Genomic DNA, 17,514 nt, shown 5'->3' with positions numbered 1-17,514 from the left:
TGAATCGCTCAGGTGCAATGTCTCCCTGAATCGCTCAGGTGCAATGTCTCCCGGAATCGCTCGGGTGCAATCTCTCCCTGAATCGCTCGAGTGCAATGTCTCCCTGAATCGCTCGAGTGCAATGTCTCCCTGAATCGCTCAGGTGCAATGTCTCCCTGAATCGCTCAGGTGCAATGTCTCCCTGAATCGCTCAGGTGCAATGTCTCCCTGAATCGCTCAGGTGTAATGTCTTTTCTGGTTCGCTCAGGTGTAATGTCTTTTCTGGTTCGCTCAGGTGTAATGTCTTTTCTGGTTCGCTCTGGTGTAATGTCTTTTCTGGTTCGCGCTGGTGTAATGTCTTTTCTGGTTCGCGCTGGTGTAATGTCTTTTCTGGTTCGCGCTGGTGTAATGTCTTTTCTGGTTCGCGCGGGTGTAATGTCTTTCTGGTTCGCGCGGGTGTAATGTCTTCTCTGGTTTGCTCAGGTGGTATCCGCCCTGATTCGCTCTGGCGTTGATGTCTTCCCTGAATCGCTCAGATATCGTGTTTTCCCTCAAGTCATTCAGGTGCGGCGTCTGCCCGGCTTCGTGTTGGTGTTGCGTGTTCGCTGGGTCACTCGGGGGTCATGTGTCCCTTGTTCATTCAGGGGGCGGGTGTTCCCTGTTCGCTCGGGTATCATGGATCCCCTTGGTTGGCCAGGCGTCTTGTGTTTCCTGTGCGTTCGGGGGTCATGCGTTCCCTGTTCATTCGGGGGGCATGTGTTCCCCGTGTTGGTCAGGTGTCATGTGCAGTATAAACCCGGGTGTCATGTGTTCCCTGAGTCCCTCGGGCACGGTTCCGGTCCAGGTTTGTATGGGTCAGGGTCACGCACCCGTTCGCTGCATGAGGGACTAGCTGTTCGCATCCCTCGCCGGGTATCGGTCCGAACACAGCTTATTTCTTCACATAAACAGGGCCTCGGCCACCAGAGCTGCAAGCAAGCCACTGTCGTTGCGCCAAAGTTTCCTCCTTGTCCAGGTAAGATCCAGCCACGAGGCTGCTGTTACACCCTGTCACTGCGTTAAGTATTCGTCTTCACGAGCTCCCGTTCATAGGTCTTCATCTTACTGCAGAAGTCAGTAGCGTGGTTCTCTTCCCGGATCCGCTCAGGCGTCATGTTTTTTTTTTTTTTTTCTCTCCAAATCGCAGGTGTCATGTTCCCAAAAATCGCATGTGTCATGTCTTCCCTGAATCGCTCAGGGTTATGTTTTTCTCCAATTCACAGGTGTCATGTTCCCAAATTGCATGTGTCATGTCTTCCCTAAGTGACTCAGGGGCCAGGTTCCCTGGATTGCTCTGGTGTCATGCCTCCCCTTACTCACTTAGGGGTAATGTTCCCTGGATTGCTCGGGTCTTGTGTGTTCCCTGGATTTCTGTTTTCCGCAGGTTTGTTGCATGCAGCGCGACTTCGGGCTCTTATTCTGGCTGTCCAGGGTTACCCAGCAGTTGGCCGTGGCGCCCAGGCTGCATCCCGGTTCTCCGTCGCCTCTTTCCAGTGCCACCAGATCGCACCTCTCTCCGGGACTCGTACTAACGCCAGCTTATTTTCGGGTAAGCAAGGCCTCAGGCCACCAGAATTTCGATCCATCATCAATTGTGTCGCAGGGCTCCTCCATGCCCGGTCACTCCACGGGCTGGGTTTCAGGTAAGTTCCAGCCGAGTAGCGGCGTGACGCTTCTCCGCAGCTCAGAGCCTTCCTTCGTTCTTCACGAGCCGCCATTCCTAGGTCTTCAGTATCGCCGGAGTCGGCAGCGCTGTCCGTTGATTCGGTTAGGTTGCGATCCTTTCTATACCATGTTCATTCCTGTTTCCTTCTGATTCTCAGGTTCATGTATTTCCCGGATTAGCTCAAAAATTCACGTATTTACCCATTCACCCAGGTCTAATTCCCCGGAGTCGCGCGGGTTCACGTGTTTCCTGGATCGCTCGGGTTCATGCATTTCCCTAGAAACACTCAGGTCCATGTATTTCCCTGAATCGCTCAGGTTTTGTATTTTCCTGTCTGTCAGGTTGGCGGTATTTCCAGGTGGTATGTTTTCTGATTCACCCAGGTTACGTATTTCCCTGAATCACTCAGGTTTTGTATTTTCCTGTCTCTTTCAGGTTGGCGGTATTTCCAGGTTGTGTGTTTTTCTTGATTCGCTCAGGTTACGTATTCCCTGAATCGCTCAGGTCTTTCTTCCCACAGGTTGGTCGCATGGGTCTGAATCACTCAGCTCTTTTTCCACAGGTTGTTCGCATTTGCCTGAATCGCTCAGGTCTTTTTCCCGCAGGTTGTTCGCATTTGCCTGAATCGCTCAGGTCTTTTTCCACTGGTGGTACACATTTGCCTGAATCACTCTGGATCCGTTATATTTGCCTGAAACGCTCTGGGTTTTTCCAGCAGTATCCAGTGGTTCCTGTTTTACCCGGTTCGGGTTCCGCATGTGTGAATCCCTGATTGCATGGGATCCGGGTGCACCACGGGGGTTGGACATAGTCACCCATTATCTTGACAGTTGTTATTACATCAGGTATTGTACTCTGCTCCCACTCAAGCGGCATTCTCCTGTTCTTTGCCACGTCATGGTTTGCTCAGTCTCACCTGGGCAGTCTGCACCCTGATTCCTGATCGTCAGGGGACCTCAGGGCGTCCCCTTGGTCTGGGCTAGTTGCTCCAGCTTTTCGCCAGGCTTGAGGCCCCCGTGGCGGCCGCCAAGCTGGCTAAGATCCAGGCCGCCGTTCTTCCGCAAACTTCTTCCAGGGTCCTGTCCAGTGGGAGCTCCAGTCCCTGTTAGGGTTCCTCAACTGTGCAGTTACGATCATCCTCAGGGGGAGGTGGACGAGGCCATCAGGCCTCAAAGCCACCCTCAGGGTTAGCGCGGCGGTCCAGGTGCGTAGGCAACCCGTGTCAGGCGAGCGTCCGCAGATTGTCCGTAGCCCTAGACGGTCTCCCTTTTTGGGCACTCAGCAAGCATCATCACCAAAGCAGCCATGTACCTAGGGTCCTATGGATTCTTAGACCCGGGGAGTTCACGTGCGGCACGGTCAACCGGGCAACCCTGCTCAGGCGACATCTCGTCTGGCATTCGGTCCACCTTATGCTGTCCATCCCAGCCACCAAGTCCAATCAGGCTGGTCCTCCCACCGAGGTAGTTCTTCCCTACGGCCAACTGTTGGTGTCCCGTCAAGGCGCTCCAAGAGCTCCTGGCCTCACTCCAGTCTCCCGCGTTAGACGACCCGTTGCTCCCGATCACGGCATCCGGGCACTCCCCCCACGTAGGGGCCGCTCCCGCAGCATCCAGTCATCAGGTATCGGCCACGTCATCCGCATGGGTCATTAGCGGTCGTCCTGCTACGCTAGGCACATCCCCAATCCGCGAATTGAGATTGTCAGAGCCTTTCGTTCTCTGGGCTTCATGGGTCCGCGATGCTCCAATGACACATTGCACCCTACTCCATGGGTTCCTCAGGCCCGGGGAGTTCACCTGCAGCGCCATCTCCCGCACAAACCCTGCTCAGGCGACATCTCACCTGGCACTCTGATCACTTCATCCTATCCATCCCATCCTCAAGACCAGTCAGACCGGTCCTCCCACAGAGGTGGAATTTTCCCTACGGCCACCGCTGATGTCCTATCAAGGTGCTCACGGAGCTCACGGCCTCCCTTCAATCTTCCGACCTAGACGACCCGTTGCTCCCGATCAACGGTAGGCCCCTGTCTTCAACCCTGTTCATGTCCAACATCCGTACCCTGGCCGCAGGGCTGTGTTTCAACCCTAGCACGATATTCGGGCACTCCTTCCGCATAGGGGCCGCATCCGCAGCATCAAGTCACCAGGTTCCGGCGCATGTCATCCGCAAGATGGGTCGTGGGCGGTCGTCCTGCTTCACAAGGTACATTCCGAGTCCACGGGCGGAGATCTCCTGGCATTATCAGGTCACACTATATTTCCATAAATGCTTCACTCCCTGCTACGTACCGGTTCTCTTTTGGCCACTATTCAGGCCTTACCTCGTCACTGGCGCCGGGCACACTCCAGCCAGTTGGGTTAGGACAGTCCGTAGGCATGCCTATTCTGTTCCTCGCTTAGCTCCTCCCACAAATGTTGAAGGCTGCTTGCAGCCTGTAATTGTGGGAGGAGCGTGCTCACCCTTATAAACCCCCTCCTACAAGCAGGAGGGCGCCCGTTGTTGCCCCTCCCTCCCATCCCCTTTTCTCATACTCTCCTCCTAGGTGGCCCACTATTCAGGCCTTACCTCGTCACTGGCGCCGGGCACACTCCAGCCAGTTGGGTTAGGACAGTCCGTAGGCATGCCTATTCTGTTCCTTGCTTAGCTCCTCCCACAAATATATATATATATATATATATATATATTGTGAGGGATTAGCTCTTTTCCAGGGGTAATTCTCACAATTATCTCCACAACAGCCGGTTTGCAGGTCCAAACGTCAGATTTATTTTCACAACAGCCAAACAAAAAAATAAAAAGAACCTTACCCGTTTGGGCTCTAACTAAACAGGGAATAATCCAACCTCACTTGTAGCACCCTTTCACACACGGTACCAACATACGGCTATTCTCGCCTATACTCCAGCACTTCCAGGCTGTAACAAAGTCCAGTACCTTTGGGGGATTGTGGCCCAGAAGTCTGCCTGACTCTGGCCTAGGGACCGTCGATTCCCTGACCTCACGGAGTCCCCCAAAGTTCAGGCTATCACCTAGCCCTGTGCTTGGTTTGTCACCCTCATGAATTTATTACAGAGCCGAAAAGACCAATGAGCTTTTCTTGCCCATCTCATGAGCCGATACTCTCTTTGTAGATTTTCTGGCTTCTGCACATGCTCCTCATGTCCTTTCTTAGGCTACTGCAACTCTGGACCAAACAGATCCAGTCATGGTCATAGAGCAGGCTTATCCGCACTCGCTTCTTTTACGTGCATCCGATTCACATCTTCCTTTTTTCCATTAGTGGTTTCTCCCACTTTGGCGGCAGTTTCAGAGACCTCTGCTTATTTAGTGGTCTTTTCCACGTCTGTAGCCGTTCCTTCGGTCACTGCAGCACCCGAGGACTACACGTCCTCCCACACCTCGGCCTTAACTTCTTCAGCCTTGGTTTTCTTGGACCTGGCATCTTATACTTGCCCTCTTAAGTCCTTTTTCTCTTTCTCACTGAGTTAGGAGGTACCGGGGACCCCAAGGACTTCACCAGACACGTCGACTTCTGGCATTTTCTCCAGAGTCTCACTTAGGACATAGTTCTCCTTTCAGGAAGCATTCAGGAGAGGCGGCCCATCGTAGTAAACAGGATCCACATACTGGTCGTCCATCTCCTCATACTTCTTCTCCAGCATGCTGCTAGCTACTTGGAAGGCTTATAGGCGGAAGGGGACGTCTTTCCTGCCAGGTCCTGGCTACACACTGCCATGAGCCTCTTGGCCTCTGCATACATGTTAGCCCCATCAATGGGTTCAGCAGAAAGCTCTTCCATCTTCTCTGACTCGGTCGGCACTGCAACACCACCATCTCCAGACCCATTCTTAACAGGATCTGTCTTAGACTTCTCCAGCTCATAGACGTTCTTCCCGATGTCATCCTTTGTACCCATGAGACCCTCCATCTCTGCTATAAGTTACTTGTTCGGCCTCTCAAACTCTTCTCACTCCTCAAGCGCTTCTTCAAGGGCTCTAGCCAAGGAAAGAGCCTTGATCTCCTTCTCACTTAGGACATAGTTCTCCTTTCAGGAAGCATTCAGGAGAGGCGGCCCATCGTAGTAAACAGGATCCACATACTGGTCGTCCATCTCCTCATACTTCTTCTCCAGCATGCTGCTAGCTACTTGGAAGGCTTATAGGCGGAAGGGGACGTCTTTCCTGCCAGGTCCTGGCTACACACTGCCATGAGCCTCTTGGCCTCTGCATACATGTTAGCCCCATCAATGGGTTCAGCAGAAAGCTCTTCCATCTTCTCTGACTCGGTCGGCACTGCAACACCACCATCTCCAGACCCATTCTTAACAGGATCTGTCTTAGACTTCTCCAGCTCATAGACGTTCTTCCCGATGTCATCCTTTGTACCCATGAGACCCTCCATCTCTGCTATAAGTTACTTGTTCAGCCTCTCAAACTCTTCTCACTCCTCAAGCGCTTCTTCAAGGGCTCTAGCCAAGGAAAGAGCCTTGATCTCCTTTTCCCGAGCATCAGCCTCCGCTCGGTCACGTTCTTCGGCATATCGAGCCGAGATGTATTTCTCATTAGCCAGGAGCTGGTCAAACTTCTTCTGTTTATTCTCTAACTTAGACACAATTTGTCTCTGGTGGTCCAGGTCCACCATTCAATCACGTAACTCTTGGTTAAGTTGAGCAATCCTGGCTTCCAAAAGTCTTTTTTCCTTCACAAGAGCCGATTTTCCAGAAATGCTGTTTGAGACCTCATCAGCCAGCTCATCCCTTTCCGGCTCCGCATGAAGCTGCAAGTTCCTCTTGAAGTTGGAGAATTTACGCTTCTATTTGTGACTCTAGATCCTCCAGTTCATTCATCTCTTTCTGAGTCTCCTTCTTTGACTCCTCCGGAGCTTTCTCCAGTTGCTCTGCAAAACCAGCTAGTCCCTTCTTTAGTGTATCTAGGGACTGTGTGGAGCGAGCGAAAACATCTTTAAGTTTGTAGCTGTACTGTCCTGGCAGGTCATTTACCACGGCCTGGGTATGGGTCTCAGACACTAGGCTGACGTCTCCCCACCTAATTCTCGTCATGTCAGAAACAACTGTTATCTGGTCGCTACTAGTAACCACCTCAACTTCGCAAGACTTCGACCTAGTAGCTTGCCTCTCAGAGTTGCTAATGGTCACAGCACATACGTCACCTATGCTGCTCGTGTTATTATTAACGCTGACCTCTAGGGGCACTGATGAGTTAATCCCTACCTGGGACATTACCTTATTGACCATAGAACACTGTGGAGACTGCATATCCACCTCTGGCACGTGAGGACTGCACCCCTTTTTTGCTCTTTCACCAGAGTAGGATTGCTCCACTCTGTGCTCACAATATTTATTAACCCTTCTGCCTCCAGGGGGCGCTATTCCCCTGACCACTGTCACCACCAGACATCTGAGAAGCTCTGACAGACGTCCTTCAGAACCTCCTTCTTGAGGTTCCTTTTGTTTTGCTTTCATTTTCTCATCTCGTTAGCCTCTCTCAGCTGTCATGTAGTTGCACTGATTGCATGCCTTTAAATCCCTCCCCATACTGCATCACTTTGCGGTTTATATTACTTCCTGGAGTGTGTGCATGCTGATGCTACTAGTGAGTCTTCTACAGATAAGTTTTGTTTGTTCATTTGTGTTTTCCTGTTTGCTGGATCCCAGGTGACCCTGACTCCCTCCGTATCAAGTGTAGGGAGCCGGTGGTCGTGTCCCCTCACTATTATAGGGTGTTCAGGTGTTATACAGTCGAGGTACGAGGATATGCGATCATCTACCATTGGGATTTTCCCATAGGCTGAGCAGTTAGGGAGAGAGCCAGGTCTGATGCAGGGCTCTCCCTTTTGTTCCTTAGTTTTGGATCCAGTCAGTCGGATCTTCATTTTGTGTCTTCTAGTTTTCTGTACACCATCCGTGACAACCACATCCTGCAACGGAAAAGGCTTGTCATTATCATCACCTATTTCACAAGACGTCACATTTTATTTTGCACTTTATCAGGACCATTGTTTCTAATGGTCACTTTATTTAAAGGGCTAGAAACCACTTCTGCAGGAGTTTCCCTATAGTCCCCATACCAAAAGGAAACCACAGCCCCATTTCACCTCATGTATCAAGTTCACATCTTTTGCAAAAATCCACATTGTCATTATGCTGTACAAGTAACTTGACACTTTCACTTTGCATCTTATCTGCACCCTTGTTCTCAATGTGCAGCTTCCTTCAGATTATCATTTAAAGGGACAGATACAGGTTCTGCAGGAGTTTTGTCACTGCAAAAGTGTCTCCATTACTCAAAACCTCCAAGCATAAGGGAAAATTACGGCCCACGATTCCCTCATGTATGAGCGTATTTGTAACATCAGGTTCACAAGTCCCAGTTCTCACTGGAGACTCTCCCTCAGTGAGAACCACCTGATAGTCTGTATTATCCACATAATTGTCCCGAACATTTAACATTCTATCAGTCTCTCGGACGGCTATCATGCTACCTCTTACCCGGGATAGCATGGGATTTCTGACTTTCACCACCCCAAATCTAGCTTGATCACAGGCTCTTTGGGTGAAAAAAACTTCTCCCCCGCAGGTTCCTGCGAGGGAGTAACTGCTACAGGCTTGCCCGCCTGTTCAGACTTTGCGTTTTTCCCAATGTCATACACTTCGGAGACGGTTTCTCGCCTTAGTGATTTTTCAGTCACCGACCCAGCCGGTTTCCACTGCGGCCGGCTCACCGTCACTGGGACTGCCACAAACTATTACCTGACGTCCTGGATTCGGGAGACAATGATATTCCCAGGACATCTCTACCAAGATCACCAGCCTTCTCTTGGTTCCTGGTATCCCGAACACCGGCAGACTCATTACTGCAACCGTTGCCACCGGAAACGCATGACCTGGAGTCCTGACTTTTCCTGGACGGTCACTCCAGCCGCACCCTTTAGGACTCTGTGCACAGTCGCAGGTAATATAGAAACTCCGGAAAACTGCACTGTTCTCCATCTTCTTGTCTACCCGACAACGGCATACATCTGCTTTTCCTCCAGCACTCGACTCTCAGCCAAGTTCAGAGCAGCCTCTCTAAGTGCAGCACTCGGCTTCCTCAACACAGAATTAGTTTCCACCAGCTGCTCCATTACTTCCTCTGTGGCATTGATTTAACGCCAAACAGGGCCACTTCCCTTTTGATATGAGCGGTTTCCGCCACACCGGACCATCTTTCACCCAGGTCGCCATTTTGACAAAAAATTTCCACTGGTCAGTCTCTGTAAATTAGGGCTACTGGCCCTTCAAATCCCACACAGTTTACACCACAGAAAAAAAAGTCCAGATTATCACCAGCAGCACCTGCTCCACGAACAAACAGGCTCCTGAGTTGTCGTTGCCTCTAGCAACAACGCTACTTTTTACTTTTCCGCACGAACGCCTGACCACATCCTCAACCAATTGTGAGGGATTAGCTCTTTTCCAGGGGTCATTCTCACAATTATCTTCACAACAGCCGGTTTGCAGGTCCAAACGTCAGGTTTATTTTCACAACAGCCAAACAAAAAAAAAAAACTTATCCATCTGGGCTCTAACTAAACAGGAATAATCCTACCTCACTTGTAGCACTCGTTCACACGCGTTACCAACATACAGCTTTTCCAGCCTATACTTCAGCACTTCCAGGCTGTAACAAAGTCCAGTACTTTTGGGGGATTGTGGCCCAGAAGTCTGCCTGACTCTGGCCTAGCGACCATTAATTCCCTGACCTCGCGGAGTCCCCCAATGTTTAGGCTATCACCTAGCCCTGTGGTCCCTCAGCCAGCCCGTCTGAGACCACTCTTACAGAGCCTCCAGCAGGACTCTGTTGCACCAAGAATCTCTCCCTTGACTGACAGTCTGGGCTGGGCACTTATCCCAGACTGATTGTGTCACCTGGTGCTGCCTCAAAATTGAGGAAACTTCTGCCATGAATCTCCCCTAGCAGCCATGAGGCCGATCACTACCTCACAATATATATATATATGTATGTATACACACAGTGGCAATGTCAAATGCTAAGCATGTTGAAAATGAGCAGTTTTCAACATTTTAAGCAATATAACAGTATATTTTGGTTTTTGTTTAATTTTAGAGTGAACAAAAGGAAAGGAGTACCCTGCAAAACTGTGGGAACCCAAAGAGATGTGAGAGCTTAGATAACTTTGACTGAGGTCTTAGACCTTAAAGAGCCTGTTAGGGTTAAGGCTTGTTCACAGTCATCCTTAGGAAAGGCCAGGAGATGCAAATTTTAAAGCTTTATAAATACCTAGTCTTCTCTAACCTTTTCTAAAAAAACAGCAGCCATGGTTTCTTCTAAGCTGTTGCATAACACTCGAAAATGGTGGAGGCCCACAAAGCAGTGTACCTCAGTTCGAACTGTAATTAAGAAATGGCAGTTAACAGGAACAGTGGAGGAAGACCAAGAACATTTTTTGAGACAGCTGCTCATAGGATTACTAGAAAGGCAAATCAGACCCTCACTTGGCTGCAAAAGATGTTCAGGACGATTTTGCTGACTCCGGAGTTGTGGTACATTGTTCTACTCTTCAGCAATATCTGTACAGATATAGCCTTCAAGGAATAAAATGGGGGCAGCCAGCACATCCCAATGTGCAGGTGCACGGCGCCATGGCTAGAAACACAAAGAAAAAAGACAATGCAACAGCACTCTGTAAACACAAATAAAGTACAGCAATGCCATAACTATAAAAAAAATTCGGTGCCAATGCTACGCTCATTTAGCAAATTTGAGATTCTTGGCAAATACATTTTGTACAAAATTATTTGTGCCCATCTCCCAAACGTCAAGGCGATCTCTTATCAGGCGGGAACCTAACACTAAATCCTACCTGTTGTGTGCCTCATTGCCAGCAAAAAATTCAGGGAGTGCAGGTTCCACATGCATGCTGGGGCCACTCTGCTTTTTACCACTTTTGGTGCCATAACGGCCAGGGATGGAGGTACAGATGTAGCAGGGGTAACTCAAATTTCATTATCTCATCACGTTATATTGAAACAAAAGACATTGAATAGCAATTGCTTAAAGCGTTTAGTTAACTTTAGTTTAGTTAACACATCTCATAAAACATGAGTCCTACAACATCCATACCAACATGCATGCTGAGCCTACTCTACACTTCTCATGGTGCCAGATGGCTTCCAATAAATACAATGAGAGCAGGCTAGAGCTTTATACTTACTCTACTTAAAATCAGCCTATGGGGCAGACAGGCTGGTCAGGGGTGGAAGACCAACAGGAGGTTGTACTGAAGCTAGAGGTGTGGCTGACTCCTGGTGATCTTGCACCCCTGACTAGCCTGTCTGCCCCATAGGCCCAGGAATCTCACAAAACTGGAAGACTTTTGCAAGGAAGAATGGATAAAAATCCCTTAAATAAGAATTAAAAGCCTCTTGGCTGGCTGCAAAAAGCATTTACAAGCTGTGACACTGGCCAGAGAGGGTGCTAAATTGGTACTCACCATGCAGGGTTCCCAAAATAGTTTCGGGCCCTTTTCCTTTATTGTTATTTAGAAAATGTAATAGATAAAAAAAATATGATTTCTTAAAATACAAATGAAATGTGTCATCTTCAACTTTATGCCTTTTGGAGATCATTTCATCTTCAACTTGAACAACTATTCACAGTAAGGCTACATGCACACAAATGTACCGTTTTTTGCGATCCGTAAACCCTGGATCCACTAAAAAACCGAAGCCGCCCGTGTGGCTTCCACAATTTGCGGAACAGAACGGGCGGCCCATTGTAGAAATACCTATTCTTGTCCGCAAAACTGAACAAGACAGGACATGTTATATTTGTTTTGAGGGGCCACGGAACGGAGCAAAGGATGCGGACATCACACGGAGTGCTGTCTGCATCTTTTGCAGCCCCATTGAAGTGAATGGGTCCGCACCCGAGCCACAAAAACTGTCGTGTGCATGAGGCCTAACTGTAATTAGGACCACTGGTGCCCATCATTTTGCATTCCACTGTGTGTATATGTATATATATATATATATATATATATAAATATTTATATATAGGGAAGTACAGTATAAGATTATAGGAGGAGAATGTTTGGGTGTAATCAGGGGAGGGGTGAGAACTGGTCACTATCAGGAATATTTGCTGGCAGGCTACTGTCAGCTCATCTTCTGGCAACTAGTTCTACATTACAAATTCTTGCCAAAACAGTAAATTTTTTGGAACTGTGTTAGTGAAGGCATACTGAATCACACTGTCCAGTTGAAAAGACGTGTCGTGTATCATCCCTGCAAATATATTGCATGAGTTTTAGTAAACGTGTGTTATTCTGTGAAAAAAAGAATTTAATAATTGTACCGCATTTTACATCTGTAATGCACATTACACAAAAGTGAAGGCATACTGCATCACAGTGTATAGTTGAAAATGTAGTATGTACATGGCTTTCAAAATTATTAATAACTAAAAATCTGAAAAGTGTGATGTTCGTTTGTATTCAGTCCCTCTACTCTGATACCCCTGAAATAAATTCCAGTGTGACCAATTGGCTTCAGAAGTCACCTAGTTAGTAAATAGAGTCCACATGTGTGTAATTTATTCTCAGTATAACTACAGCTGTTCTGTGAAGACCTCCAAAGTTTGTTAGAGAACTTTAGTAATCAAACAGCATCATGAAAACCAAGGAACACATCAGACAGGTCAGGGATAAAGTTATGAAGAAGTTTAAAGTTAGGTTAAAGTTAGGTTACAAAAAATAGTTCTGAACATCTCACAGAGCACTTTTCAATCCATCTTAAAATGGACGGAGTACGGCACACCTGCAAACCTACCAAGACTATGGCCGTCCACCTAAACTGACAGTCCAGGCAAGGAGTGCACTAATTAGAGAAGCAGCCAATAGGCCCATGGTCACTCAGGAGGAGCTGCAGAGGTCTATAGCTCAGGCACATTGTCATCCATGAAAATGAAATTAGGCCTGTGTTGTTCATGAAGAGGCACTATGACTGGATTAATGATGTTATTCAAGTAGTATGGGCTTGTCACTATACCATTCACAAAGTGTAGGGCGGTTTTGTATTGACTAGACACAACTGCCCACACTGTAACACCACCATCACCAAAGGCTTATCTGGTGACAACAGTGGCTGATGCATAGCGCTCTCCTTGACTTCAACATTGTTGGCGGCCATCATTTCTGCTCAGCTTGAATCGACTTTCAGCACTGAGGCCCACTGGTCCCTCATCCAGCGTAGATGCTCCCTGGCCCATGCAAGACCTGTGGTCAGGTACCCTTGCAGGTCGTCTAGCACGCAGACCATGCTGATGTAAATGGTTTTAAATGGTCTCATGTGACACTTGGGCTCCTCTCACCTCCCTTAAATGTGCCTGGAGTTGTGTGGCATTCATCATTCAGTTCCACGGGGCATTCCAGTCTCTCTGTATCTCTGTTGCAACTCTTTGACACTCTAAGCTCAGTGGCCACTTCCGTCTGAGAACATCCTACTGAAGCCTTGCAATTTCGATCAATTGTTAGGTGTCGTCTTGGTCTCACAATGTCAAAATGTGAACAGCATGATGAGGAGGACTGTTAAAATACCAATTCTAATTGAACCAGGAAATTTATTGAGGCGATTCATGGATCAAACACCTGTTCTGAATTTTGCTGTTAAGCTCCTTGTTAGAGAACAGCAAGTTGTGCAAAAAGTACTGAAACATTGAACAGTAGGTCATGCGCATTCAAAAGTTTAGAGAAGGTCGCATTAAGTTCACCTGTAAAGGTTAGAGTGCATTTTAGGTTCATCCTGAAATTTCACCCACAAGTCATATATCCCTAACTTTTTGTAAGTAGTGGATAAGAATAACATTTCTTGTTTTACCGTCAGATGGCTGTATTTTTGGCGCATACCTAGTAATGTACTGTGTGTGGTAATACTTGGCATTCTTTGGTTGTTTTGTTTTAAAAATAGCACTGCTTTTCCTTCATCTTTTGTGTTATTAAGGAGTATGTAGAAAGACCAGTAATGTAAAGTATGTGAGAGAATTGATAAGAGTAACATGTCCATGGAATCACGATCATAACTATAACAATTAGCATCATGACTTGAGATGGATAAACATTTCAAACCATCAAATTACCAATTATTGGTACATGGGGCAATAAATTAAAGAAAACATTATTACATGAAATAATCAGTGGAAATAAATATATCTTCATCTCCAATATACATTGGTGCTACCGCTCTAGCTGTTTGTATGAGTATTACCATACGCTTTCCTGTTTTAATTAAAGCACACTATTTCTGGTCCCCACTAGATCCAATAGGCACATACCGTATAACCTGCGTACTTACTGTTAACCACATAAGTCACTTGTCAATGCAGCTTTCCTACCTATAATCTTTAACAGTGGGTTCTGATAGGTATTTCTTTCCGTTCCTCCTTCTCTAGCTCATAATGCAGTGTTGCGCATAAGGTGATAGCGACCTTCAGCTTGTCTGCATTGTTGTGTCTGGTAGCTCTCATCTTCCTCTTGACAATACCCTATAGATTCTGAGGATAGGTCATAATTATTATTAGCTGGAATAGCCCCTTTAGTCCTTTCCTGACCACCTGACGTAAATTTATGTTAGTGGTCGGGTATTTAAAGATGAGTCGATTGCACACATTTAACCCCTCAGATGCTGTGGTAAAATGCATCTGTGAGGTGCACTGGCTCCTCCTACCAAGGATCAGGGGAGCCAGATGTAGTGTGCAGCTTCGGTCCTCCTGAATGATCTGAGGCTGCGGCACTTAGGTTCCTATGGAGAGCCTATCTGCCTGCCGAATGCATTGAAGTCTAGAAGAGAACCAATCTAATGATTGCTTGTTCAAGATCCCTAAGGGTACTTTTAAAAACTAAAAAAGTAAATAAAATTAAAGGGAACCTGTCACCAGGATTTTGTGTATAGAGCAGAGGACATGGATTGCTAGATGGCCTCTAGCATATCCACAATACCCAGTCCCCATAGCTCTGTGTGCTTTTATTGTGTAAAAAAAAACCGATTTGATACATATGCAAATTAACCTGAGATGAGTCAGAGCTTGAAAATATGACTCTTCTCTGGTCACACTAGTAAGATATGACTCATCTCAGGGACAGGACTCATTTCAGGGACAGGACTCATCTCAGGTTAATTTGCATATGTATCAAATAGTTTTTTTTATACAATAAAAGCACACAGAGCTATGGGGACTGGGTATTGCGGATATGCTAGCAGGCCATCTAACAATCCATGTCCTCAGCTCTATACACAAAATCCCGGGGACAGGTTCCCTTTAAACATTTAAAAAAATATAAAAATTCAGATACCCCCTTTTCCCCAAAATAAAAAAAATACATAAATAATTATATACGAAATAAAATATTGTGGGTATTGCTGAATTTGAAAACGCCTGTACTATTAAAATATATAATATTTATCCTATATGGCAAATGGCGAAACAGACAATTTGCTGTTTTTTGGTCGCTTCACCTCAAAAAAAAAAAAAAAGAATAAAAAGTTATCAAAAAGTCTTGCACATGATATCAATAAGAAGTACAGATTGCCCTGCAAAAAATGAGCTCTCACACAGCTCCGTACATGTAGCATAAAAAAAGTTATGTGGGTCAGAATATGGTGACGCAAAGAAAAAAAAAAATTGCCAAACTTTTTATTTTTTTTTCAGTATAAAAACGCAAGACAAAATGTACATATGTGTTATAGTTGTGTCAATTGTACTGAAACTAAAGTATAAACAGTTTTACCGCATATGAAATGCTGTAAAAACAAAACCCATAAAACTGGCGGAATTGTGTTTTTTTTTAATAATCCCACCTCATTTGGAATTTTCCTGCTTCTCACTACAATGAATGCAATCGTAAATGGAGCCACTAGAAAGTACAACTTGTCCCACAAAGAACAAGCCCTCATACGGCTTGTGAATGGAAAAATAAAAAAGTTATGGCTTTGGGAAGGCTGGGAGTAAAAGACAAAAACAAATGAAAAATGAAGATCTCCTGAAGCGGTTAAATGTCTAATAGATGGGGCTATCTTTGGGACCCACCCTTATCTCTAGAACAGGAGTCATCTGAATCCATCTCACAAGGTGCACCGGTTTCTTTACTAATTGTTTCTTATGTGTTTTACCCAGAAAAGTCAGAGATAAATGCAACAAATAATGACTGCTGCATTTAAAAGGGCATACCTCCCAACCGTCCCAGATCCGGCGGGACAGTCCTAGATTTCAGTGGGTGTCCCGCTGTCCCGGTATGTCCTGCTTCCTGGTAGCTGTCTCTGCGTCCATAGGACGCAGAAACAGTTGCCATAATGAAGCAGAGAGCCAGCATCAGCTCCCTGCTTCATCATTCCTTCCCTCCGGCCAGCTCTCCACACCTCTGGTCTGTGCGGCCTCGGCTCTGCCTCCTTCACAGACTAGAGCAGCCGATGTCATGCTGCTGCTAAGAAGGAGGTACATATTTTTTTACATTCTGTGAGGGGCACAATGCGGGCATACTACTGGGTGGCACAATTTGGGCATATTACTGGGGGCACAATGTGGGCATATTACTGGGGGGCACAATGTGGACATATTACTGGGGGGCATAATGTGGGCATATTACCGGGGGGCACAATGTAGGCATATTACTGGGGGCACAATGTGGGCATATTACTGGGGGGCACAATGTGGGCATATTACTGGGGGGCACAATGTGGGCATATTACTGGGGGGCACAATGTGAACAATGTGTGCATATTACTGGGGACACAATGTGGGCATATTACTGGGGGCACAGCTTGGCATATTACTGGGGGCACAGCTAGGCATAATTCTGCGAAGGAGGCACAATGTGGGCATATTACTGGGGGGCACAATGTGAACAATGTGTGCATATTACTGGGGACACAATGTGGGCATATTACTGGGGGCACAGCTGGGCATATTACTGGGAGCACAGCTAGGCATAATTCTGCGAAGGAGGCACAATTTGGGCATAAATACTGTTCGGTGGCATGAAGGGGGAATAATTACTATGTGGGGCATTAAGGGGACTGGGTGGGATTAGGTGTATGGTTATGTTTTGGGTGCACCGCACAATGTGTCCCTCTTTAATTATTTTCAAAGTTGGGAGGTATGAAAGGGGAGTCTCATGATTAAATGGAGTATTCTAGTTAGAGGATAACTGTTAGATTGTTGGAGGTCCAACCGCTGGAATCCTCATCTATCACGAGAACGAGGTCTCCATTCCATCAATTCGGATAATTCACCTGTGTCTGGATATTTCTGCTATATACAGTCATGTGAAAAAATTAGGACACCCTTTGAAAGCATGTGGTTTTTTGTAACATTTTTAATAAAAGGTTATTTCATCTCCGTTTCAACAATACAGAGAGATTAAAGTAATCCAACTAAACAAAGAAAACTGAAGAAAAGTCTTTTCAAGATCTTCTGTAAATGTCATTCTACAAAAATGCCTATTCTAACTGAGGAAAAAGATAGGACACCCTTGCCCCTAATAGCGAGTGTTACCTCCTTTGGCTGAAATAACTGCAGTGAGACGGTTCTTGTAGCCATCTACCAGTCTTCGACATCGGTCTGAGGAAATTTTACCCCACTCCTCAATGCAGAACTTTTTCAGCTGTGAGATGTTTGAGGGGTTTCTTGCACGTACAGCCCTTTTCAAGTCACCCCACAGCATCTCAATGGGATTCAAATCTGGACTTTGACTTGGCCATTCCAGGACTCTCCATTTCTTCTTTTTCAGCCAATCTTTGGTTGATTTACTAG

The sequence above is a fragment of the Bufo gargarizans genome, chromosome 4 (assembly GCF_014858855.1).
Source record: "Bufo gargarizans isolate SCDJY-AF-19 chromosome 4, ASM1485885v1, whole genome shotgun sequence".
Classification (NCBI taxonomy): Eukaryota; Metazoa; Chordata; class Amphibia; order Anura; family Bufonidae; genus Bufo; species Bufo gargarizans.
This window is presented reverse-complemented; position numbering follows the sequence as displayed.